We start from the raw sequence: 19501 nt of genomic DNA on the forward strand, positions 1-19501 counted from the left end.
CCGCCCTTCTCACTTTGTCGTTCGCAGCTATCGTAATATGTCTTGACCAAAATATGTCAACCTTATCGAGGGCTGAATTAGGACAACATATATAGCGTTACAATTTGTAGCGTATAAAGTATGGCGTTTGTAGCTCTTAAATAATGATCGCATATCAGATCCTGAGCATCCCGTAAATTTCCGCAAATTGAAATCCTTCCCTTCATTGGGATACAAATATTATTCGTAGAGATGCCGTAATTAGGTGCCGTGGCCGTGACGTTTCAGAGCAATAAATATAAGGTGTACAGGCGCAATTTTTTAGGACCTTATTTTGTGATTTTTTAGAGGCTCGACCTAATTAGTCGTATGTCGACAATAAGTATTCTGTCACATTCGGAAATATAAATTACCGAGACGTATTCCATTTATTTAAAAAAAAAATCGAGATGCTTATGGACGGCTCAAATTCAGTTCCATTCAATAGGATAGGACGCTTTCACATTGTTACCGTCATGTGAACTTTAATCCGTTTGAAAACTATCCTATGTAAAAACCTACATAAATCGAATGTTAGAAGAGTGAAAAGGAAAAAGATATGCTACATGCAGACACTCTAGTTCCTCTAAAAACGGCAATATTTGTATTGCAGAAGTCGAGGCACGAACCTCTTTAGGACACGTAACAAAATAGAACAAAAGGAAAAGGCGGAGGCGGATGGGAAAATGATATGAGTATCTAATTAAATGGAGGACTTTGAACATTACCACCATTTTGCATCAGACATTGGAGCTAATAGCTCTGGGTGAGAAGACGCGGTCAAATGAAGGCATTTTTATTTTCATTATTGCGTTTTAAACGCGAAAAAATAAACGTTAAATTTAAAACCTATCGAGGAAAAGGGAAGATGAGTTTTGAGCCCATTACCAATTCCATTAAAACCCTACCTCGGGGTTGTATACTCGGCGGCGTACCCTCCTCGGAAAGAGAAGTTTTTATTTATATATTTTTCATTTACTAGGTTGCTGAAACGTACCTCATTCCAAAATTGAAATAGGGACTCCCGATGTTGAAATTAGGTACGTGGAGAGATTACGTAATTATACACCCACCTAAAAGGTCACCGCGATACATTTCGGGGTTGCGTTCCAAATTTAATATTTGGGACATTGGAACTGAACTGGCCTTAAAATGAGCCAATAAAGTGAACGAGATGGTCATTCAAATGTTATTAACTCCCGAGACCCGGATCAAAAGCTCATTAGGTCGAAGTAAGCCCCTCCCGATTCGTCTTCCCGAGGATCAGCGCGGGCGCGAAATAATCCCAGTGTATTTTACCTAACAAAGAGCAGCGCGCATACCCACAAACAAGATGAGAACTTCAGGGATATACTTCGGTATTACCACTGTTGTCGGTAACGCGTTACAACAGCTTTACCGGAAACCCGTTACGTTTTTCGCTTACGTAGTAACGTACTCATTACTAGAGAGTTTTAGGGAACTTTTTTTTCAGTTCCGATACGGCACGATGGGCCCTACGGTACGAATTGCGCATGCGCTGCCACACAAGACTCGCTTACGACAGTTCGCACCGGGGGGCCCATCGTACCGTATCGGAACTGCTAATCGGTTTCCTAAAACTTTCTACTTTTTTCCAGAACCGTAACGGGTAACGTACTTACCTTGTTCATTTCAAGTAACGGGTAACGTAGTTAACTTACTCGTTACTTGTTTTGCCCAAAGCATAAAAACAAAATTGCACTTCAATTTCTTTTTTTGTGTGTGTTTGTGTTTTGGGGCGCCAAGTTATGTGACTTTCCTTGTTGGTTCGCGTTTTGCATTTCATTTTTATTCTATTTCGATGAAACCGTAAAACGAAAATAAAGTAATTATGCTCTGTTTCTGGGTGAACATAATGTTTCTTGAAATACAGTGCTTACGCCTGCCTACCCCGTCAAAACACTTAAACGTGTTGATTCATAATTAAAAAAAAAATAACGCAAAAGTAACGTCAGTCACATTTTAATGGGTAACGATAACAGTAACGCGTTCCTTTTATTTTGAGGTAACGTGAGTTGGCGACGCGTTCCTTTTATATTTGCAAGGGGCGAGTAAGGAATTTTGTTACTTTTTATTCGGTAACGCATACGACACTGGGTATTAACCGTTCTCCAGTGCAAGCTTCCTACCTAAAATAAAGGTTCGGCGTTTTTTAAGCATCGGGCGTGCACGTTTATTCAAAGCCCGCAGGTAGGCAATCTACGCGGGCTGGACGCTGGGAACCCCGAAAGAGCCGCCCTGCCTTCTGCATCCTCTCCGTGGCTATACCAGGCACGCCTTTTTTGCGAACATCTGGGCTCGACGTCGACCCGCAAGCGTGAGAGAGCCCCGACTGCGTCATCTGGGAGCTCGGGAAACATCGGTACACCGCTCGGAGAATTTGATGACCGGGTACTGCGTTAAAGCGTTTAAGCCCGTACAACTTAAAGAATGCAGAAGTGAACTTGTTGTACGTAAAGTGGCCGATAAGACAGTGCGGCTAACAAAAGTTGTAAGATAACCGAAGTGTGAACAAGTTTTTAACGACTCTCGTATGGCATGGCCACTTCTTAGCGTCTGAATTCTTGCTCCAACCATACATATTTCTTGGTTTCTTTACTGCATGAGTCAATTTTAGGAAACAAAATACATATAGCATTGAAACTAAGATACTCTTTGTGGGGTCACACTATCCAGTACATATGTGATATAAATATTTGCATAGATTAATACTTATATACTTAGACTTTATTATGAATATAAAAGTCAAAATCAAATGGGTTGTTCAATCTTAAGAGAGTGTAGAGTCAGTCAGCTGTGAAATTAGGCGGTTTGTGTCTCCAGTGTAGAGGGAAACCTATCCATATGCTGCACGACTGCTAACTAAGAGTCTTCACATGCAACCTTCTAACCTGGCATTTGTGTACTCGATCTGTCATTGTGGTTCTGTTAGCTCATAGAATGAAGGATAGTTAATTTTAGATTAGTCAGGTAAAAAGGCACCTGCAATAGGCTCTGGTTTGTCACTTGTTTTAAATAATCAGTATTGTTAAGTAAAGTTGTCGCATGTTGGTAAGGTTTCTCCTTTTTCTGGCAATCGAGCGTTTCATTCCTATGGTTGTATTATATTATTCTAACGTCTATGCATGACTCTTGAAGGTTTCTCTTTATATGCATTTTATGTGTCTTTTAGCGAATAAATACAAGTTGTGCCCTAGACCTAGACATTAAACACAGTTTTTATTTTATTAATTCTCCTGTTTTGTTTTAGATCCCAACCTTGAAGGCCAACACAGGGATCATCACATTAAGCTTAAGTTGTTTAAGATGTACATTCTTTTTCAAAGTAAATCATTCGAATTCCCAAATCAGCCTTCATAAACATTTCATGTTTTTATTAGTACGTGAATTATTTACTTAAGAAATTAGATGAACTAGCGTACGAATAAGCAAGGCGTGACTCCAGGTCTGGGGCCTAGTTGTTTGCAAGAATGATATAACACTAGATATTTGTATTAAAATGTGGAGTTGAGCCAAAAACTAAAATACTATGCGTTTTCGATAAGCGTTCTTCTCCACAAAACAGATGTGCATTGAAACAAAGCACAGCCCAAAAATAAAAGTAAATATCTATTTAATTTTTAAAATGATATGGAAAACATCGAAGTACAGATATGATCACATGACGATTATTAGATTCTACGATACTGCACAACCTGTGGTAACATATGTACCTAGATGGGCATGGCATGTATGCTATGGCACATTAGACTGCGTGTCTACCTAGTTAAACAAATGGACGGCAGCGGTCTTAGAAATACGAAAAAAAAAACACGAAAACTCCTTCTAGTTCGTCACGTCGTGTCGACGAGAACAGTCGTCTCTTCGCACCCTACACCGCCGCCTGCCCCAATACAGTGCTGAACAAATCTCACATCGTACTCGTTATGATCTCTTGTCGACTTTCTGCAAAGCACTGTCAACAGAAAAATTACGATTGGAGAATGACACAGTTTTCCGTAGCTAAGATTCTACTCGTAAGAGAAGAAAACTTTACGGAAGATTGTCTTAAATCTCTACAAAGGAAATAAATGGCATCTTCGTCGTTTCGATACTTAAAATGGTCATTCGCCGCAACCTGAGAACGGCAGAAGTGTCGACAATCAGCTGAATGACGAGATAATGCACTGCCGTTATTCAACGCGCCGATCAAAATAAAGAATATGAGTTGACAGTAAGAAATTAACAAGCTTGTAAATAGCAATACGTTACATATATGTGCAAATAAGTATATACGAATAAGCAAGTTGGCAGAAAAGCCAACGGAAGTACTGACGTGAGCCCCTCAGCTGTGTACCTTCCCCGGTTAGGGCTAACACGCACTCAGAGTGGAGAGCAAACTTAAAAACAGGGGTCGATAAACACTTCACACGACAATATTTTGCCCCCTTTTCCCTATCGAAGGTCATTCTGTCGAGACTCTCACGCTGTTGCAGTGTAAAACTTTTACAGCCCCTTTCGTCCACCGCTTTGACCACCACAAAGAGTCACTATGTTTTAAATCCGGCATTAAAAAAAAAAAAAATGCAAGGCGCCCAATGGTGAGCGCTCCCGATAGGCGTGGTTTAGTACTAGGTTTACGGATAAGTGATGTAGGTGCAGCAGACCGAAACCGAAACTCCGCTTAGGTTCACGACTAAGCTCCGATTTGCGCTAAGTGACGTTGGTGTAACCCACCAGCGGACGCGAAAGGACCATGAGCACCATGACGATACACTTTTGGCGCTGCTTGACTGAGTACATCAAATTGCAGCGTTAACGGCGGTCGTACCTAATGTAAAATGGAGTTTAGGCAATATATATTCTATGGCAATATATATTCATAAGAAACATAACATAAATATTGCAAGATGTGTTATGCAAGCAAGTCGCGTTTTGGCTTGAAAAAACAAAACAAAAAACAACTACGCCAACGTGAATCTAAAAAAGAAGCAGAAGAACAAACAAAAACACTGATACGGCAAGAAAATGACAAAACACATCAAATCCTCAAGAGCAAAAACGAAAGAAGAGGAGTTCTCACTTCCTCTGTGTAAGGCGGTGCCGTTGATCAAAGGGTCCGGGAGTTGGCCACCGCCGTACGCTGCGTCAGTAAACAAAAACTGCGAAACACGGTCAAAATCAAACGAAATAATTCTTTCGTGGTTACAGAAGCCACCGATGTTCCAGTTATCGGATATACTGCAACCAGAGTGTTATTCGGGTAGAGGTTCCTATGTTCGTGAAGACGCGTGTTGGTCATTACCCCGAAAGTGATTCCAAACAACGCGAGGTATTACCGGAGAAAAACAAAAAACCCAGTTTATTCACAAGGGCACAAAAAGAGACGTAAGTGAAAGTGGTGCGAAATTAAGTACAAACATGGCGACTAACAGACACGCTCACACGTTATGAAACTTATTCCAGCCACCACATATTTACTAAAAAACGCAATGTGAAGACAAACAGAAAAAGGGGGTAATGAGTACGCGCAAAGCTGATGAGACCAATTAGACAGAGTCACGAGCGCAAAATCATGATGTTTTTCATGTTTCTGTACGTGTCCTATCACCGCTGAGCCCACCATGAACAAAAAAGGCCCAGTGACCTCCACTTTTGACGCTGCTTGATTTCTGCCATTGGCTTATAACGTCGGCTGCGCGTGCACTGAAGCTGAAACGAAGTACAGCTGACTTTGTCTCTTACCATTGTTTCCCTCCGATCAGAGTGACGTTGTGTCGCGTTCGAAAGTTGGACGCCGGCGTTCGTCGGTCGAATCCTTTCAAAGAGTGAATAGAGACAGAGGCAGCTAGTTTTTGCCTCTGCCCACTAATCCTTCCAATCAGAGCTCGGCAATCTGATGTACCTGTGTGTTGTCATCTCCTCATCGCCTACTCTTCTCTCCATACAAAGACGCGGATAAACACGGGTAAGCAGGCGTTTGTGTGTGTATCTGGATCTTTAGATATCATTACCTCTAGTTCAGAGCCGATAATCAAAGATATACTACTGAACGAATATTTCGTCCTAATAGAAACAATGAGAGCTTCCTTGATCGGTTCCGGCGCTAAATCTGGGTAAGCTCGATGAAATCGAACGTGGACGAAACTCCGCCCGTAAACAGTAGAATATTTGTATTCAGGGTGGACGGCAGAATCAAACGAAGGAAAACCGATGGCCGACCACCATGCCCCCGCCCCCCCCCCCCCTCCTCCCCCAAAAAAGATACATTCAGGAGACACCACAGTAAAAGGGATCGGCGGATCCGATCCGGTGGCCTATATGCAGAAACAAATATTTTACAGCATTGAAAAAAAAAAAAAAAAAAAAAATAACGCATTCGAACAAAAAAAAATTAAAAAAAAGAAAAGAAAGCTTCAGAAAGCATAATATAAATAAACATCAGGAGCCAACATAAAAATCGTAAGAGGTAATTGCTGTCGCTTTATATCGAAACAATAAAGTAAGGCAACGGCCAACACATTGCCGAAGTTCTTTGTTAATCGCACAAATGCCACACAGCCAGACAGGCTTGCAAAGGAGAGAAAGAAGCACCATCTACGCTTACTACTACTGTTTTCCGTCACAGAACCACTACCGGCTTAAAAACCCTGCTTTCTTTCACTGGAGCACGCAGTCTCGCGGAAACAGTAAACAAGCCAGACGCTACCGACAAGGAAATCTCACAGGCGGGTCAAAAGTCAAGAACGAGGAACGTTGAAAAAACCCGAAGGTGTATAAAAGAATGAGGAATAAAGGGAGCCTTTTCATTGGAATCTTCCTATCTCATGCGCCCCCACACATATAGTCCAGAATAGCTAACAAGATCGGCCTACTCCCACTACATTGACAAACGGCAATAATAAAGAGGAAAAAAAAAAACAGTGGAGAGGTGCCTGGGTTTTGAAAAAGACGGAGCCGTTCCCGAAATATGCATGAAGTCAATAGAACTTAGAAAGAGCAGGAGACGGACCCGTTCCCTTTTTCAAAATTAGCGCAGCAAACGCTGAAGTCCGCTCTGCTCCTCTCCAGCACTCGCTCTGCTAGCGTCGAAAGAGGGAAGCGACTCCTTCGCCTGCTGTTCTTGAGTTGCAGCGGACTGTTGCCTACCCGGCGTGCCCGCCTGCAATTAGTCTCGCAGGAAAAGCACGGTGAGGTTGGGACAGAGGAGCAATTCGCCAGTGACCTTGGGACGATGGAGCACAGACGCTGCGTTGGATAAAGAAGGTTTGGGAATTTTCTTTTCCCTTTTGACGTGTATGACGCCAGAGAGAAGTTATGACGAAGACTCTTCTGCCGAGATCAACAGGGAAAAGGGAATTGAAAAAAAAAAATAACAGAAAAAGGAAGAAAACGGGAAGGGAATAGCAGGGAAAGGAGGGTAGTTCCAAATACTATTTTTCTTTTTCTTTTTTTTTTACAGGAAAAAGGGGGGTTTGGGGGGGAGGATGAAGGATATATGGGGAAATCAGGGGTGACGGTCGTTCTTGTTGTCTGTGGGAGCACAAAGGAATGCTCCCTGGCGAGGGGATGATAAAGAGAGTGGGGAAGTTTCTTTTGGTGTCGAAGATTCGCCGAAACGAAGCAAGATTAAATTTTCTTCTTGCCAATGTAGGTTGGAGTGATTTAGGTTTATTTTTACAGTAATATTGGTATGATGATTATGAGGCTAGACGGCGTTATTGGGTGCGTTCATGGCGTCTCTTATTCTTTTTGTGTTGTTTTATTGATTGGGGAGACGCAACTTAGCCTGCTGTATATTGAGTGAGTAGGATATTTTTCTGAGGCGATAAAACTGTCTTAACTGTTTTTCCAAACTTGTATAACAATTAAAATTTGTAAGACGCAATGTCATTACATTTTTTGTGTTTGTTAAAACTTCGTAATAAAGGAGCTGATTTTATTATTGATATTTACAAGATATTTCTCACCAATTTGAATATTTCATTAAAAAACGCTCGTACGGGTGAAACAAAAACTGTTTACTGGCATCACTTACAAGGCTCCGTGTCTGAGCTCTAGACTAGGAACGAATATTTAGCTCAGCTTTAGCTTTATACCACAACAAAAATGAAACGGCAATCATTGACCAAGAACGTGCCCACCCGGCCGAGGACCTGGCGCAGCCAAGTATTCAGGCAGGTATCTGACCAAAATGACGGCCTAAGCTTCCGTTTTTATTTTGAAGATATGTAAAACAACGTACTCTAAATATTGTAAGAAAATCGATGGGATGAGTAGGAGATATCACCGCGTCTCATATTAATTCTATCGGATCAGTATAAAAACAAAAAAAAAGAAGACATTCCCATGTAACAAAAGATTTTTACCTATAAGAGCAAAAAACCGACTGCATATATTTGAGTAATGCAAGAAAGGAAATGCCATGAGCACGCGAATCAAATACTAAACTTTTTAGCATGCCCAAAAGCACACACTCCTTTTTTTTTTTTTTTGTAGAGTATGTGTTTTTTTCAGTAATAGTCAGGGCTCCAGGACACGAAACACCAAACTCTCACGTCTCCCCCTGCAGCTGTCGCTCCCAACCCAAGAAATGCAACCCAAATTTCAACAGCTGTCTTCCCGCCTGTATCCGCCGCCGGCCCTCGCGTTAGATGCAGTGATGCTAAATCAACAGTCGTTGCTGGGCATAATGTGGAAATTTGCTTGCGCAACACGCCTTACGCAAAGCCGATCCGTAAATACGCGGCTCCGAATGTTCCCGGTACACAAACCATATATGCCACCAAAAGGAAAAGTTACCTCTTTCCGCTCTTGTCTTTCCCAATTTTTCTACTTTACCTTTCGTGGCGGTGGGAAGCAACGATCGTTAACATCGGCGTGATTCGAAGACAAAATAAAGCGAGATAAAACGTCAGATGCTTCTGACGCTAAAGTGTTTCCGGCAGCAGGGACTCGTACATATGGATAAGATAAAAGCAACGACTTTTCTTCTCTGGGAAAGAACCGACAGCCTGGTGTTTTTGTTTTCTCCACACGGTGGCTAGTGGTCCGTGGACCGCCTCAGTACATCCTAGAAGAAAAGGCCTCCACATGACGTCAACATTGGGAGGAGGCGTTGCTTTCTAGATGTTATTGGCTGGCTACTCTATGCGACGGTAACGAGACGCACGACAGCAGACACAAGATGAATGGACGCTAAATTGGTTAGGGAGGTTAATATGGTGAGGACGATTGTCCAGCTTTTGGTTTGTTTAAATTTTCTAGATGAATTCAGTTCCGGAACTAACCATAATAGCTGCTTCAGCGAGTAGCTCACCCCCTACTTCCCCCAAGGTCCGACTTCCGGCGTTCGACGTACCACCGTTTTGGGGACGGCTGTTATGGTAACTAGAGTGTATTCCACAAAATGCGGACAGCCAGTCGTCTGCTTCTTGTGCAGGGGTTGCGGTGACCTCAGAACGACGCCGAGTTTCTTTTGGCTTTGATCGGAAGGTAAGTGCGTAAACATCAGTGCTAGATGCCTCGTGGCCTACCCACTATTTTTTTTTTAGTCAGCCGATAAGAGCTCGGTGTTCTGAGATAATCGCATCCCCTGTGCATGATGCAGAAGAACTTGCGCTCCGCGTACACCAATTCTGGGGTGGCGCTTGCTTTAAACGGCGATTGGAGAACGTGAGAGAAAAAAAGGGGGGGGGGGGGTTGATCTTGTACCGTTGGTTGGCGCATAATTAGAGCTGAACAAAGGGCAGACAATGAGTCGTTATTAATTTATTGTAATTTTTTTTTTCGGGTTTGTAGGAAATGTTGTGAATTAGTTGTGTAGGAGCAGTTGTGAATTAGATTTACGATTAGTCGAGTGACGGACTTTTTTTCCCGATGCGCTCACGATCACTGATATAGACATTGATACGTTTCCATTCGCAGATATTAAGGAAGCTCAACATTTTGACAACAAGTATATCGAAAAATTGTTTTGTAATCTAAGTAGTTACGCGTCTATAATCCTGATGTATAGCGCTCAATCCCATCATGTTTAACATTTTTAGTGCATATTTGCGCACACATCAGTGGTTAATTTTCTTCACAAATTTTTCTGTTAACCGGCTCGTGATAGAGAAGAAGTCAGGGAGGAATTTAAATAAAGCAAGATGATAGTTTAAAAAAAAGTGGAAGCCGTTTACAACTCCCTGTAACGCCGAATTGGAGCGCCGCTCTTGAGGAGGAGGAGTGAAGGGTACTGAGGGGAGGGTAGACCCCACCTCCTTCTCCTCCTCCTCCCCTCATTCTTTAATATGCTCCGGGGGGGGGGGTCACGTGACCTCGGGGGAGGGGGGTCACGTGACTTCGGGGAGGGGGTCACGTGACCTCGGGGAGGCGTGACCTGGGGGTCACGTGGCCTTGGGTGTCACGTGGGGGTCACCTCAAGGTCACGTGACCCCCAAGGTGACCCCCACGTGACCTCAGGGGGGTCACGTGACCTTGGGGAAGAGACCACGTGACCTCAGAGGGGTCACGTGACCTGAGGGGTCACGTGGGGGTCACCTTGGGGTCACGTGATCTCAGGGGGTCACGTAACCTTGGGGGTCACGTGACCTTGGGGAGAAAACCACGTGACCTCGGGGGTCACGTGACCTTCAAAGGGTCACGGGGGTCATCTTGGGGTCACGTGACCTTGAGGTGACCTTGTGAGGGGTCACGTGACCCCAAGATGACCCCACGTGACCCCCAAGGTCACGTGACCTTGGGGGTTACGTGACCTTCGGGGGGTCACGTGGGGTCACGTGACCTTGAGATGACCTTGGGAGGGGTCACATGACCTTGGGGGTCACGTGACCTTGGGATGACCTTGGTTACGCCGACGCCGCTCAAGCCGGGAACGGGCCCCTAAGAGCTGCGCTCTAAAAGTAAACAACAATCAAGATATCGTAACTTTGACAACACCAACTTCAACAATAGCTGCGCTCAGAGAGGGTTATGTAAATGTATAATGTATACCCGCTATCGTTTATGTGTAGGGTGTGTACTTTCCGGTGTTTATTTGTGAGAAAAATAGGCGGATGTTTTTCGGTGTTTATTTATTTTCGAAACACCGGTGTATTTCGGTGGACCGTCTCACGAGGAGGCTAAAATCGGTGATTATCGGTGGAAAAAAAATGCGATTGATCACTGACAGAGAGCTCTAATTTTATTCACATATTTCATACACTTCTCGAAGAAGCATATATTTCTCACACTTGGTTATTTAGTGGATGCAAGCATACTTTGAGAGGCTTGCATCCGTCATGGCAGCACGTTCCTTGCGGTTCACAACCCGCGATTTTGAAAACACACGCTCCACATTTTTGCTGGACACAGGAAATCCCAAAATGTCCAGCCAGGCTTGGGACAGTAGTGGCCAGTCAGGTAAATGAAGTTTCCAAAATAACACTGGATCAACGTTGCTAGTCACAGCATACTGGCGGTAACAAAGAAACTCTAATTCTAGGTCACTCAGCTAGCTCTCGTCTCGAAGGACCAGCCGATAGATACTTCCATAAGGCACAAATCCCTCTGGCAGCTCCACGTTTATGCACGGATTGACAATTGGCACGGGGAACCAGAACGACGATTCATCCATGAAATCTGTAGCGTAGCCATCCTGAGCTTTCCGCTTACTTCCCATCCTGGTGGCCTTCTACTGCGCGTGACGACGAAGGGAAGCAAGTCTCAGGTTGAGAAAACCCGCAGACGCAGGACGGACGCGCCTCCTCAAACACGTCTACAATTTTTTTTTACAGAACGGTTCTTTTATATACAGCCGAAAAACTCCCCCGCCAACAAAACCCTTTTTCCGTTTCCCCAAAAGCCCATGGAAACTAAACAGATAACAAGGAACGCATCTCAGTCCTGAAAGCTCAGTAGCCCTGTACGATACGCATGTTGGTAGTCTCTTCCAGGAACCTCAGCAACCTCTGAATACATGGCTTGCACCGATATTACTTGGCCAAACACAATGGGGAAAAGGCACGTGAGAACGTACCCTCCGCTGCGTTAATTTTTCCACAAAAGGGGGCCATGGGCGACACAATGGGGAAAAGGCGTCAGTCCGGCCCCCAGAAAGGAGGGCGGACTGACGCCACGTGCAAGGCATGCATAGACACTGGAAGAATGCAGGATCCACGAGATAACACGTTTGACGAACCTCTACGAGGAAAGGGTTTCGCTAGGTCGGAAACGTGCAACGACCGGTGTTTTTCGGTTTTAACCGGGGCGAAAAATCCAACCACCGGTGTCTTTCGGTTTTAACCGATTTTGTATTTTTGTCACCGACGGTGTTTATCGGTGTTTTTCGGTTAAAACCGGAAAATACACACCCTATTTATGTGTTACGGTTGCACGGAAATAAAAATTTACAAACATTATACACTATGTGAGCCTCTATTTATGCAGACGCTGTTGTGAATGGCCTCCGGACCATTTTCCTAATGTCTGCATCTGGCCGTTTGTTTTCGTCGAGCGCTTTCCGCGGGTTCAAGGTCATCTGACTCAGCCAGCCTGGCGCAATCATCGCTTCGGAAGCACGCCTGCCCAGCGAACGCTGCAGACGGGCCAGACTTTAACGTGTTCAAGTCGGGATATAGCCTCCGAAGAGTGAAAACAACGACCGAGGTTTCACGACCGAAACACCACGGCACGATCCGGGGCGATAAAATCATCAGGACGCCTTCATTCAACGCTTAGACACGAAGAGTCGAATGTCAGCACGTCACGTCTCGGCCCCGGACGATGTTTTGACCTGCTGCGTGGATTCCAACGAGCCGGTGTTTTGGTGAGACTCTCGGCGCCGTCTAGACCGACAGTGAAGTATTTACGGCGGCTGAGTGTGCGTAATAATGGAATGTGGGGCGGTGTTTGAACGGGACGCCTTTCTGTGATTGGCCGACTATCCGCCGATGGGGGGGGGGGGGGGGGGGTCCCTACGTAGTTACCTAGGGAGAAGGAAGTGTTTAAAATGAGCGAACTTCGACAAGGAAATGTCTTTTCTGTTCTTGAACCAACTTTACATCATGTAAATAAACAGTGTACTTTTCGAGAGAGATCGCGGTTCATCGTTTTCCCCGCTGAGCTGTAGCCCGGTGCCTGGCTCGAGTCGCCCCTCCATCACCACGGACCCCGCTCGGTCAAAACAACGCATACATAATTCATGAACACTAATCTTGAAAGAAAAGCTCGATTCAGAATTTACATCATCTGTTTACTTCGTCATGAACGTTCTTTTTTTTTTTTTTTGCAAACTTCAAATTGAGTCATTGATCTGATAGCTAATCACAGTTTTCTACATCGGAAACTGTATATCAAGTAAAGCAATTAAATGAACTTCACTCCAAGGTAGGGTAAACGCTCATTGACACTGGAAGCGGATCCATGTTCGAAAAGCGGTTGCGAACGCGGTTGTATAAAGATTCAGTTCAATGGCACGCTCACTTGATGTCATCGAGTGGACGTACGATTGTACTGCATCTTTATACAACCGCGTTCGCAACCGCTTTGCGAACACGGATCCGCTTCCGATAGGATTGAGCGGTTATGGATAGACTGCCAGATGCTTTGTAAAGCGTGCTTACCTGCTAACTTCTCCATTATGAGGAAAAGCCACCTAAACATGCGGCATTCTGCCTTGATTCTGCGTATGAATTAATCTTGTTCACGTTGCTGAAGAAAGTAACCTCTTACAATTGCAATTACTCCATTGAAAAATGTAACTTATCCCAAAAATGAATTACCCGGAAGTAATTGATTATTTTCACGTTAATTTGTTAACATTTTAATATGAAATAAAGAATGCACACCTATGTTTAAAGTGCATCCACATTTTGTTTATTTTTGTCAATCACGCCTTGTTCAGCTTCAACAGCAACTGTCGTTCGAAGTTCTCGTCAGTTATCTTTCCACGTTTCCTGGTGAAAATATCCGCCGCGACGCTGAACACTCTCTCAACAGATGCTCACGAGGGAAGAGCGGTTTTGTAGCGCACAAACCACTTTGCGTACCAGTTTGCGGTTGCGCAGTGCTTTGAAGGACGCTTCCGAGCCCTATAGAAAGCGAAACGCCTCACTGCTGCAAGGCCCTCTTGACAGCTTGACAGTCAAAAAAATCGCTGAGTGCGTTGACATTTTAGTACTTCTGGTATCTTTGTATATGTTTTTAATGCGAAAGCATTAACTGTCCCATGGAGCCAAGCCGACGTTGTCTCTAGCCGTCTGTAGCAGCGAAACGGCACTTAAATTCCCATTGGCCAAAAGTACGGCAACGTAGATGTTTTGTCACGAAAACAGGCGGGGCGCTCAAGGTCAAAGCGGACGCGCCCCAGAAATAAAACAGAAAGAAAGCACAGCTACGCAGACGCATCGTCAGGTAAGCCGTGGAGCCGGCGGGGTTCGCCGCGCCTGCGCACTAGGGGAGTGTGACGTCACCACCGGAGCGCCATGTGAAAAAGGAAGGCGTGGCACGCTGCTTGTAGGAATGCACTGCGTGTAGGATTGCTCTCGCATTCATACTCGCAAGCAGTCTTAAGTATGTTTAGCGTACGCTAAATTGTTTTTTTAGTTGTTTGTGGGTCAAAAAAGTGTCCAACTTTTGTGCAACGTAGACGAGAGACGCAAGGGCAGACAGAGCTATTTTTTACGTAAACAAAAAACAACTCAATAAGTTTTGCCTTTTCGGAAACATATATTTGATTACTTGCCATTACAGCGCACGTTACTGCAAAAAAGAAACAACTGAAGCGTTAAAAAGTTACAACAACAATGTACTAACTTACAAGTAATCAGTTACTTGTTACTCGTTACGAACAAGTCTGGTATGAATCTGAGAGGCTCTTTCGGACATGAGTTTATTTCGACTTTTGTGTTTGTTAGTGTCTGCGTGTGCATGTGCGCCTGTGTGTATATGTGTTTATTTCTATTTTTCATCATCGCACGAGTGAAGTTTCACTGTGTGTCAAAAATGAATATTTGATTCGATGCTGCTAACCAGAAAAGACCACTAGCTACGTCGTGGACAAACAATTCCATTCCTTTGTTGTTGTTGTCTTTTTCGCTTCGGAGTCAAAAATAATATTATAATGACAAGATTGAAGTCAGTTCTTTTTCTAATATGAGGTTTTCTGCAGCAATGGTTATGAATACCAGCGTGTGCAAGATACACCCCCCACACGCACGCACAAAAAAAGAAGAAATTTATATTGTTTTCTTAATAACGAAAAAAAAAAAAGAATTATCTAATGCTCATTATTAGCCCAAGTGTAGCTCTACAATTCCGAACCAGATGACAAAGTTTCCACACTTACCGTTACCTTATTCAAAAGTTATGTTATTTTCTAAACTTCTCAATGGGAAAATGGGGCCCGTTTTTGGCCGTTTTCGGTTACTGGCGCAAAAGAGTTTTATGTATTTGAGAGCTCGGTCGGCCACCATTTTCCCATTGAAAATTTCAAAAAAATTCCTTATAACATTCGAATGAGAGAACGGTCACTGTTGAAACATTGACATCTGGTACAAACCTCTAGCGCTATATCTGGCTGGAGAATGAGCGATTGGACATGCGTAGTTTATTTTCGCAGTGAAAATATAAAAAATAACTTCTTTCTTCTTTTTTTTTTTTGGGGGGGGGGGGGGCATCCTGTGTATTTCCCTCACCCCTTTTCGCTGGCAAGGACTAATATTGTACTTGCGCATGTGATTGTTTTATAAGACTAATGTATGGTACTAACAATTGCTGTCGCTCATATATTCTTCAATAATGTTTTTTCGCTTCGTGCAGGTATGCAGCTCAATTGCTTGGCATCGGCATATATGAGAAGCTAGCATATCTCCAGAGGCCGTGAAGAGGAGCCACAACTTGATTTGCTTGTAAGCGCAGACGGTGGTCAAAAAAACATGACTGCGCAGTACTCGTCACTAACAATTAGACACCAGCGATGCGTCACAGTTCCGCAGGGAATGTGGTTCACCGGGCTCAATATTGAATTAGACAAGTCAGGCCGTGATACGCCTCAGCATTGCGAGTGTTCCGAGTAGTTGGTGCTCTCCATCTACACACATTTGTAATCACACTTCCTATACTGCCCTCTGAAGTAATATGAGGGCCTCTGTTTTATCATCCGGCACCGGTATTTGCGTGTTAACCTATGCCTTACATTCTAAAACTTGAGAAGTACGCTTTTTTGTCCAACATTCCATTTTCTGGGGTCAATTTGTTTTAGGTAAATTGAACGCTCAAACGCAGTCTCAATCTTTCGCACCAGCCAACAGTGACAAATAGCTAATTGGTTTAATTTAGAGCACTATTGTTCCTAAGCCACCTTGATAACGACCAGAGATAACACGCTGAAAGCAAGGGGTGAGAGGTAAGGAGACTCAGGAATGACACCTTCACGTAATGTGAGTCGCGCCGTTGAAATAACTTCATCTTTCAGAGGCACATTTTTTAGAGACTTTATAAAAGCCTATAAGCCAGCAGAGAGAGCGGAAATCTGTGTTCAACCGACGCTTCTACAAACTCTCCAAAGAGTTAGAGCGGAAGCAACATCGTAACTTTGCCACCCTTGTTTTTCTTTTTAAGCTACGGGTCAACTCACTCATAACCTTTTGACTACACCTTCTAAAGAGAGCTCTGTTATTGTAGCACAATAGGAACAATAAAGTCTTCCCTCAAAAACCCAACATGCTGTGCATTGAACGCAGCGCTACCTTTGCCTAGAGGCTGCAACTTTGGCGCCCAAGGAACTTTGGTATCTCCAAACACCCGTAATATCCGGCGGGAAAGAAAGCAACCCGGCGAAGGTCGCCAGCGTGCTTCCTTAGCTGTTCTGGCATCTTCGAGAAACAAAAAAAAGTACACAGTCTCGTCCGAAGCCTCTATCGGAGCTTCACGCTTCACTGGGTCCCTTTTTCGCAAGAATAGGTACAAAGTAACTTAGCAGTTTCTCCAGCCTGCCGAGATTGAGCATAATGAAGCGTCTTACGGTGCGATTTTTATTCTGCTTCATCACTAAAAGTGCGAAGTGAATAGAAAGGATGCAACATACATAAAAAAAATGAGGCTTGTCACAAAAAGGGTTGCAAGGAAGCATGCGGTCCGTGTCCTCTTGGGCGCTGTTTAAGCGAGTGGAAACAATAACCTAAGTCGACTCCCGATGCTTCACCCTGACTCCGTTAAAGAGGATAATAAATACTTGGCAGGAAACTTAAAATCCGGGTGAAACCAGCGTCATTTTTTTAGCTGTTAATTTTGTTAACGAAGAATCCAACGGCGATTACGGTTTGCATCAATGGACTGGAAAGGGCGAAATAATTCATTACCTCCGGTAGAAGACACCTGCTTCACATGGGTTGTTGAACAGATAAGAGAAGCTTGCTTGTGTCAGCGTTCTGTCAACCAGTGTTAAAATTGATGTCCACTAACGGATATCCTTCGAGGCTGTTCATTTGGGAGCCTTTAAGAAGTGCCCATGGGCGATTTCTTGAGGACACGTAGTTGCGTTCGTTAGGGGTTGGACATTGCGTAGCCAATGACACCGTACTAGCGCTCAGTAGGCAGTTGTGCAAAAACCTTTACGTTGTTTAGGCTACACCAGTTATCCTGTTAAAATTATTTTTCATTCAACGTCCTAACTTATGCTTAACGGTTTGCTCCAAATGCAAGGGTGTGAAAACAGCGCAGATAAACTAAAAGAAATGGTGAAGGAGTGCTTAAATGAACCATGCAGATGAAGAGGTTTAAATTTAGCTTTAATTAAACCTGTGTGTAGATAATCTTGTGCTGCCGCCGGGTATCAGTAAATCGGTCGGACATGAGTATCTGATTTATAGGCGTAAATTCAATCTCTGTGTATATGTGCGAGCTGGTTTTTATATCAAGTTCAAAATAAAAATAGGAACAACGATGTATGCGTTGATCAGCAAAGCAAGCTAAAACATGCAATCCGTACAAGGTACCTCAGAAACAGTTTGAAACCAAAGCATCACAATGCACTTATATACACTTACATATTTGTAAAGTTGATAACACACTATAAGACCGAACAGAACATGCACCTAAGTCACAAACAAACTGTATATGTATAGTGAGTGTGTAGTACGGAAGCGTCACCCCTAAATGCGCATCAAACTACTTGTCATCCTTAAGTTATGGAAATTTACTTTTTGCCATACAATTGAAGTCAGATATCGAAATCTCCTTTGGTAGGGTTTCTATAAAAATACGACGCAAAATCTAACGGCAATATATTACCGCAGTTTCATTCTCGAACCACCGCACACTTGCGGAATAGATTGATACGCCGTAGATAACATTTTCGTCATTACCTTTCTTGAAATCATAACTTCAATTTAAGATAAAAGAGACGCGCGTGAGTCTGATCTTGGTGTTCTCCCTCCAACGAAATATTAGTTTTTTCTCAGATCATGTTTAATGTTTTGTCTTTGTTTCTTAAGCTTGAGTTTGTCCTTCTTTATATTTACGTTTTAAGTATAAAACTTTCAAACATTCTTTTGATATTTTTCAACAAAATAATACCCCAATGCTTACACCCGGCGGTTGTCATTTTCGCTTCTCGGAAATTATGGGAGCAAAACGTATACATGACATGATCAAAAAAAATATTCAGCCTCACTATTTAATGTACTACATTGACGCCAATTTTTTTTTCGCGCTTTTATTTTTTAAACGCTACGTCGCTCTGTTGATGGTGTCTTTCTTTATTAGCTTTTTACACAAAATGTACCGTACAGACTTTGCCCTTTTTCGGTCCAAAGTCACCGCATTGTAATGTTCGGAAATTTATGTATCTTTTTCCTCAAGCTTCGACAATTTCTTTTTTAAAACACATGCAAAGCAGAGGGAGGGAATTCCTTTTTATACCAGAGGTTGAAGCTTTCTATACGTGCGTAAGCGAAGCATTTTGACGGTACCGACATCGGCAGCCTAAGTCGAATCTCGTGTACACCTTCTTTCCCGCTGAACTTGCTGCCCCGTTGGCCCCCTAAAGTACAAGTTAAAAGACGTTCCTGTTCTTTCCCTCTCGTCTCAAATGGAACAGAACGATTGGAACGACGAAGGTCGCAAAAACTCGGTTCGAGATAAAAATGGCCTCTGTCGGCGCTTATGACTGATGCGGAGCGACGAATGGTGGAGGCAAAACGTTTCTGTAAGGACAGGAGCTCTTCTCACGACAACAGTGGGGCCATTAGCCGACCTAGGATTATTTCACCTTCTGGAACATATCCACTCGGGCCTCTAGGCTTCGACTCCTCGTACATTGAACTGATTGTCAAAGGATTATGCCAAAAATATCGTTCCTGATCTCTAGAGTTTTCAAAAGTTTCAGGAATCGCGATTACAAATGTTTGGCGATACGAAGTAGGATGTTGTCTCATTTTAATTTTGGAAAGGACGCATTTTCCTTATGTAGAGAATCGACTGCTGTAGTAAAAGTCAG

This window comes from Ixodes scapularis, unplaced genomic scaffold (genome assembly GCF_016920785.2).
Source record: "Ixodes scapularis isolate PalLabHiFi unplaced genomic scaffold, ASM1692078v2 PGA_scaffold5__190_contigs__length_132052651, whole genome shotgun sequence".
In the NCBI taxonomy this organism is placed as follows: Eukaryota; Metazoa; Arthropoda; class Arachnida; order Ixodida; family Ixodidae; genus Ixodes; species Ixodes scapularis.